This window comes from Oncorhynchus keta, chromosome 19 (assembly GCF_023373465.1).
Source record: "Oncorhynchus keta strain PuntledgeMale-10-30-2019 chromosome 19, Oket_V2, whole genome shotgun sequence".
In the NCBI taxonomy this organism is placed as follows: domain Eukaryota; kingdom Metazoa; phylum Chordata; class Actinopteri; order Salmoniformes; family Salmonidae; genus Oncorhynchus; species Oncorhynchus keta.
Window position 1 is genome coordinate 27,832,402 of NC_068439.1, and position 8,029 is coordinate 27,840,430.

Sequence of the window (8,029 nt, forward strand, 5' to 3'; positions counted from 1 at the left end):
AATTATGCAACAATTTCAAAGATTTTACTGAGTTACAGTTCATATAAGGAAGTCAGTCAGTTGAAATACATTCATTAGGCCCTAATCTATGGTTTTCACATGACTGTGAATACAGATATGCATCTGTTGGTCATAGATACCTTGAAGAAAAAAAACTGTCAGTATCTGGTGTGACCACCATTTGCCTCATGCAGCGTGACACATCTCCTTCACAGATTTGATCAGGCTGTTGATTGTGAACTGTGGAATGCTGCCCAACTCCTCTTCAGTGGCTGTGCAAAGTTTCCGGATTTTGGTGGGAACTGGAACGTGCTGTCGTACATGTCGATCCAGATCATCCCAAAATGCTCAATGGGTGACAAGGCTTCCAGGAATTGTGTACAGATTCTTGCGACATGGGGCCGTGCGTTATCATTCTGAAACATGAGGTGATGGCGGTGGATGAATGGCAAGACAATGGGCCACAGGGGGAGAGCGAGGGAGGGAGAGAGGGAGGGAGGGAGAGAGAGAGGGAGAGAGACGCGTTGGCACACAGTCAAGTCCGAAGGGCCCTATATAAATAGGGGTGATGAAACCTCCTGTGCGTGTTGGCAGGAGGACACACACAGGGGCAGGACTGAGGCCATGTGGCTGGCTGGAAGAAACGGGTACAGCCAGAGGTTAAATAACAGAGCTGACAGGTCAAACCACCTTAGCGCTCGTCATCACACCGGGGCTGCTGCCACCACATTTCTTAAAGGTGAAGGCACAGGACCCGGCAGAGAGAGAAGACACACCATGGGAGCTAGGAAAACCATCCAGGCATGATTAGAAACCCTTCCCCTACCAACCCTCCGACACACATCAACTTGATGGAAGGCTAATAACTGGTAATGACAAAGTTTTGCACAGTAATAAATGAATGATTTGAAAAGGATCTCTTATAGTGATGTCTATTTCAATCTGTCCTCTGTAAAGTTCTTCTTTACTGTCTGTATAATAATGTCTGACTAACCGGCTCGGGTCTTGATTTACTGTCTACCCCGCCCTGCCATGAGATGCAGTGCATGTCAGTACACAGTCTGACATTATAATTATGATGTCCTTCCCTGTTATTATCACCCGAACACTATTTACAAAGCAGCGGAGGCGGATCTCTCCGGGGAGATTGAGTAGGTAAAATATCATCTGGAGAGGAGGAATAGGAGGAGGAGGCGGATCTCTACGGGGAGATTGAGTAGGTAAAATATCATCTGGAGAGGAGGAATAGGAGGAGGAGGAGGCGGATCTCTACGGGGAGATTGAGTAGGTAAAATATCATCTGGAGACGAGGAATAGGAGGAGGAGGCGGATCTCTACGGGGAGATTGAGTAGGTAAAATATAATCTGGAGAGGAGGAATAGGAGGAGGAGGCGGATCTCTACGGGGAGATTGAGTAGGTAAAATATCATCTGGAGAGGAGGAATAGGAGGAGGAGGCGGATCTCTCCGGGGAGATTGAGTAGGTAAAATATCATCTGGAGAGGAGGAATAGGAGGAGGAGGCGGATCTCTACGGGGAGATTGAGTAGGTAAAATATCATCTGGAGAGGAGGAATAGGAGGAGGAGGCGGATCTCTACGGGGAGATTGAGTAGGTAAAATATCATCTGGAGAGGAGGAATAGGAGGAGGAGGCGGATCTCTCCGGGGAGATTGAGTAGGTAAAATATCATCTGGAGAGGAGGAATAGGAGGAGGAGGCGGATCTCTACGGGGAGATTGAGTAGGTAAAATATCATCTGGAGAGGAGGAATAGGAGGAGGAGGCGGATCTCTACGGGGAGATTGAGTAGGTAAAATATCATCTGGAGAGGAGGAATAGGAGGAGGAGGCGGATCTCTCCGGGAGATTGAGTAGGTAAAATATCATCTGGAGAGGAGGAATAGGAGGAGGAGGCGGATCTCTACGGGGAGATTGAGTAGGTAAAATATCATCTGGAGAGGAGGAATAGGAGGAGGAGGCGGATCTCTCCGGGTAGATTGAGTAGGTAAAATATCATCTGGAGAGGAGGAATAGCAGGAGGAGGCGGATCTCTACGGGGAGATTGAGTAGGTAAAATATCATCTGGAGAGGAGGAATAGGAGGAGGAGGCGGATCTCTCCGGGAGATTGAGTAGGTAAAATATCATCAGGAGAGGAGGAATAGGAGGAGGAGGCGGATCTCTCCGGGGAGATTGAGTAGGTAAAATATCATCCGGAGAGGAGGAATAGGAGGAGGAGGCGGATCTCTCCGGGGAGATTCAGTAGGTAAAATATAATCCGGAGAGGAGGAATAGGAGGAGGAGGCGGATCTCTACGGGAGATTGAGTAGGTAAAATATCATCTGGAGAGGAGGAATAGGAGGAGGAGGCGGATCTCTACGGGGAGATTGAGTAGGTAAAATATCATCTGGAGAGGAGGAATAGGAGGAGGAGGCGGATCTTTCCGGGAGATTGAGTAGGTAAAATATCATCTGGAGAGGAGGAATAGGAGGAGGAGGCGGATCTCTACGTGGAGATTGAGTAGGTAAAATATCATCTGGAGAGGAGGAATAGGAGGAGGAGGCGGATCTCTACGGGGAGATTGAGTAGGTAAAATATCATCTGGAGAGGAGGAATAGGAGGAGGAGGCGGATCTCTACGGGGAGATTGAGTAGGTAAAATATCATCTGGAGAGGAGGAATAGGAGGAGGAGGCGGATCTCTACGGGGAGATTGAGTAGGTAAAATATCATCTGGAGAGGAGGAATAGGAGGAGGAGGCGGATCTCTACGGGGAGATTGAGTGGGTAAAATATCATCTGGAGAGGAGGAATAGGAGGAGGCGGATCTCTACGGGGAGATTGAGTAGGTAAAATATCATCTGGAGAGGAGGAATAGGAGGAGGAGGCGGATCTCTCCGGGAGATTGAGTAGGTAAAATATCATCTGGAGAGGAGGAATAGGAGGAGGAGGCGGATCTCTCCGGGGAGAATCTGTAGGTAAAATATCATCTGGAGACGAGGAATAGGAGGAGGAGGAGGCGGATCTCTACGGGGAGATTGAGTAGGTAAAATATCATCTGGAGACGAGGAATAGGAGGAGGAGGCGGATCTCTACGGGGAGATTGAGTAGGTAAAATATAATCTGGAGAGGAGGAATAGGAGGAGGAGGCGGATCTCTACGGGGAGATTGAGTAGGTAAAATATCATCTGGAGAGGAGGAATAGGAGGAGGAGGCGGATCTCTACGGGGAGATTGAGTAGGTAAAATATCATCTGGAGAGGAGGAATAGGAGGAGGAGGAGGCGGATCTCTCCGGGGAGATTGAGTAGGTAAAATATCATCTGGAGAGGAGGAATAGGAGGAGGAGGCGGATCTTTCCGGGGAGATTGAGTAGGTAAAATATCATCTGGAGAGGAGGAATAGGAGGAGGAGGCGGATCTCTCCGGGGAGACTGAGTAGGTAAAATATCATCTGGAGAGGAGGAATAGGAGGAGGAGGCGGATCTCTACGGGGAGATTGAGTAGGTAAAATATCATCTGGAGAGGAGGAATAGGAGGAGGAGGCGGATCTTTCTGGGGAGATTGAGTAGGTAAAATATCATCTGGAGAGGAGGAATAGGAGGAGGAGGCGGATCTCTCCGGGGAGATTGAGTAGGTAAAATATCATCTGGAGAGGAGGAATAGGAGGAGGAGGCGGATCTCTACGGGGAGATTGAGTAGGTAAAATATCATCTGGAGAGGAGGAATAGGAGGAGGAGGCGGATCTCTACGGGAGATTGAGTAGGTAAAATATCATCTGGAGAGGAGGAATAGGAGGAGGAGGCGGATCTTTCTGGGGAGATTGAGTAGGTAAAATATCATCTGGAGAGGAGGAATAGGAGGAGGAGGCGGATCTCTCCGGGGAGATTGAGTAGGTAAAATATCATCTGGAGAGGAGGAATAGGAGGAGGAGGCGGATCTCTACGGGGAGATTGAGTAGGTAAAATATCATCTGGAGAGGAGGAATAGGAGGAGGAGGCGGATCTCTCCGGGGAGATTGAGTAGGTAAAATATCATCAGGAGAGGAGGAATAGGAGGAGGAGGCGGATCTCTACGGGGAGATTGAGTAGGTAAAATATCATCTGGAGAGGAGGAATAGGAGGAGGAGGCGGATCTCTACGGGGAGATTGAGTAGGTAAAATATCATCCAGAGAGGAGGAATAGGAGGAGGAGGCGGATCTCTACGGGGAGATTGAGTAGGTAAAATATCATCCAGAGAGGAGGAATAGGAGGAGGAGGCGGATCTCTCCGGGGAGATTCTGTAGGTAAAATATCATCTGGAGAGGAGGAATAGGAGGAGGAGGCGGATCTCTACGGGGAGATTGAGTAGGTAAAATATAATCCAGAGAGGAGGAATAGGAGGAGGAGGCGGATCTCTACGGGGAGATTGAGTAGGTAAAATATCATCTGGAGAGGAGGAATAGGAGGAGGAGGCGGATCTCTACGGGGAGATTGAGTAGGTAAAATATCATCCAGAGAGGAGGAATAGGAGGAGGAGGCGGATCTCTCCGGGGAGATTCTGTAGGTAAAATATCATCTGGAGACGAGGAATAGGAGGAGGAGGCGGATCTCTCCGGGGAGATTGAGTAGGTAAAATATCATCTGGAGAGGAGGAATAGGAGGAGGAGGCGGATCTCTACGGGGAGATTGAGTAGGTAAAATATCATCTGGAGAGGAGGAATAGGAGGAGGAGGCGGATCTTTCCGGGGAGATTGAGTAGGTAAAATATCATCTGGAGAGGAGGAATAGGAGGAGGAGGCGGATCTCTACGGGGAGATTGAGTAGGTAAAATATCATCTGGAGAGGAGGAATAGGAGGAGGAGGGAATGCAACAGGCTGCAATGGCTACACTCTCTTCCCTGGCAGAGAGGACAGGCCGAGTTGATGTAGGCCTACCCCAAACGTTAGATTGGTTTTTCAGGCGTTTTAATACCCTATGGACCAGGAGTTCTTCTGACCACATGACCTAACCAGGATAAACTCTTGGGTCTAGACCCTGGTTATATCCTACAACTAGGCCTTCTTCAACTTCTAATCAAGCTGGGAGCCTGAGTAACCTGGGCCCAGAGTAACAGGCTCAGTTCACATGGTCAGAAATAACTCCTCCTAGTGCTAGGCATACTGTGAGAGATGATGTTGCTGTGGATAGTGGATGTCACAAGTGATTTCCAAACAACTGTTGGGTATCAGCGATTTAGAAGTGTTGTTTGTCTTTTGCAAGTAAGATTGAGGGATACAAACAATGTCAACATCTCTCCTAATTGCAGCCCTTGCTGATGGGAGATTCTCCTTAATATTTCAGCTGAATATACTTTGAAGCGTTTGATTGAGCCTGTTTAGAGTGCATGCCACATGGATGGGGTGTGCACTTTTGGGACTATCCCAATGGTTCCATTTTAAAAGTAACAATTCTATTTGAACTCCAGGTCTGCCACACCACAGAGTAGTGATAACTTCATGACCTGTTTCCCTTTGAGTTATTATTGAGTTTAGTTTGTCAGAGGTCCACACTCCGGACCAGGTTGGGTAAAGGGCAAGCTTCACACTGTTAGTATTTGGTTGGGTTTGTCAGAGGTCCACACTCCGGACTAGGTTGGGTAAAGGGCAAGCTTCGCACTGTTAGTATTTGGTTGGGTTTGTAAGAGGTCCACACTCCGGACTAGGTTGGGTAAAGGGCAAGCTTCGCACTGTTAGTATTTGGTTGGGTTTGTCAGAGGTCCACACTCCGGACTAGGTTGGGTAAAGGGCAAGCTTCGCACTGTTAGTATTTGGTTGGGTTTGTCAGAGGTCCACACTCCGGACTAGGTTGGGTAAAGGGCAAGCTTCGCACTGTTAGTATTTGGTTGGGTTTGTCAGAGGTCCACACTCCGGACTAGGTTGGGTAAAGGGCAAGCTTCGCACTGTTAGTATTTGGTTGGGTTTGTCAGAGGTCCACACTCCGGACCAGGTTGGGTAAAGGGCGAGCTTCACACTGTTAGTATTTGGTTGGGTTTGGTGTTGTTTAACAAAGTTGTCACAAACACATGCCGATTTAGACTTGTTTAGCTCACAAAGTATTTTTTATTCTCTGTTGTCTGCCGATGCCAAGGGTTGTGTCAAAAACAAAAGCAGTGGGGGGCTAAAATGTGGATACAGTAAATGGAAAAACACATCTTGGCATTGGTCAAAAAATTTGTGCTGTGCTGCTTGGAAGTTGTGCTGCCTTCAAGCACAGAATGAGAGAAGGAGGAGGAGAAGAGGGAGCAGCAGCAATAGAGAAAGAGGAGGAGAAGAGGGAGCAGCAGCAATAGAGAAAGAGGAGGAGAAGAGGGAGAGGCAGCGATAGAGAAAGAGGAGGAGAAGAGGGAGAGGCAGCGATAGAGAAAGAGGAGGAGAAGAGGGAGAGGCAGCGATAGAGGAGGAGGAGGAGGAGAAGTGGGAGAGGCAGCAATAGAGGAGGAGAAGAGGGAGAGGCAGCAATAGAGAAAGAGGAGGAGAAGAGGGAGAGGCAGCGATAGAGAAAGAGGAGGAGAAGAGGGAGAGGCAGCGATAGAGGAGGAGGAGGAGGAGGAGGAGAAGTGGGAGAGGCAGCAATAGAGGAGGAGAAGAGGGAGAGGCAGCAATAGAGAAAGAGGAGGAGAAGAGGGAGAGGCAGCAATAGAGAAAGAGGAGGAGAAGAGGGAGAGGCAGCAATAGAGAAAGAGGAGGAGAAGAGGGAGAGGCAGCGATAGAGAAAGAGGAGGAGAAGAGGGAGAGGCAGCGATAGAGGAGGAGGAGGAGGAGGAGAAGTGGGAGAGGCAGCAATAGAGGAGGAGAAGAGGGAGAGGCAGCAATAGAGAAAGAGGAGGAGAAGAGGGAGAGGCAGCGATAGAGAAAGAGGAGGAGAAGAGGGAGAGGCAGCGATAGAGAAAGAGGAGGAGAAGAGGGAGAGGCAGCGATAGAGGAGGAGGAGGAGGAGAAGTGGGAGAGGCAGCAATAGAGGAGGAGAAGAGGGAGAGGCAGCAATAGAGAAAGAGGAGGAGAAGAGGGAGAGGCAGCAATAGAGGAGGAGAAGAGGGAGAGGCAGCGATAGAGAAAGAGGAGGAGAAGAGGGAGAGGCAGCAATAGGAGGAGAAGAGGGAGAGGCAGCGATAGAGAAAGAGGAGGAGGAGAAGAGGGAGAGGCAGCGATAGAGGAGGAGGAGGAGGAGGAGGAGAAGTGGGAGAGGCAGCAATAGAGGAGGAGAAGAGGGAGAGGCAGCAATAGAGAAAGAGGAGGAGAAGAGGGAGAGGCAGCAATAGAGAAAGAGGAGGAGAAGAGGGAGAGGCAGCGATAGAGGAGGAGGAGGAGGAGGAGAAGTGGGAGAGGCAGCAATAGAGGAGGAGAAGAGGGAGAGGCAGCAATAGAGAAAGAGGAGGAGAAGAGGGAGAGGCAACAATAGAGGAGGAGAAGAGGGAGAGGCAGCGATAGAGAAAGAGGAGGAGGAGAAGAGGGAGAGGCAGCGATAGAGAAAGAGGAGGAGGAGAAGAGGGAGAGGCAGCGATAGAGAAAGAGGAGGAGAAGAGGGAGAGGCAGCAATAGAGAAAGAGGAGGAGAAGAGGGAGAGGCAGCGATAGAGGAGGAGGAGAAGAGGGAGCGGCAGCAATAGAGGAGGAGAAGAGGGAGAGGCAGCAATAGAGAAAGAGGAGGAGAAGAGGGAGAGGCAGCGATAGAGAAAGAGGAGGAGAAGAGGGAGAGGCAGCAATAGAGAAAGAGGAGGAGAAGAGGGAGAGGCAGCGATAGAGGAGGAGGAGAAGAGGGAGAGGCAGCAATAGAGGAGGAGAAGAGGGAGAGGCAGCAATAGAGAAAGAGGAGGAGAAGAGGGAGAGGCAGCAATAGAGGAGGAGGAGAAGAGGGAGAGGCAGCAATAGAGAAAGAGGAGGAGAAGAGGGAGAGGCAGCAATAGGAGGAGAAGAGGGAGAGGCAGCGATAGAGAAAGAGGAGGAGAAGAGGGAGAGGCAGCGATAGAGGAGGAGGAGGAGAAGTGGGAGAGGCAGCAATAGAGGAGGAGAAGAGGGAGAG

The 8,029-nt window shown here is 49.7% G+C and overlaps 1 long non-coding RNA gene across 13 annotated transcripts; it reads left to right on the plus strand.

Moving 5' to 3' along the window:
* Positions 1-876: 876 nt before the first annotated feature.
* LOC127909334 (uncharacterized) lies at positions 877-7,606 on the plus strand. Of its 13 annotated transcripts, XR_008070808.1 has the most exons (7): positions 877-1,155; positions 1,419-1,483; positions 1,614-1,743; positions 3,039-3,233; positions 3,562-3,626; positions 3,821-3,885; positions 3,951-7,606. It is a non-coding gene; the product is annotated as an uncharacterized LOC127909334 (long non-coding RNA). The 13 variants fall into 13 exon arrangements; XR_008070802.1 differs by lacking the exon at positions 3,039-3,233 and adding an exon at positions 2,132-2,196 and having other exon boundaries at positions 877-1,678; XR_008070807.1 differs by lacking the exon at positions 3,039-3,233 and having other exon boundaries at positions 877-1,483; positions 1,614-1,678.
* The last annotated feature ends 423 nt before the right edge of the window (positions 7,607-8,029 follow it).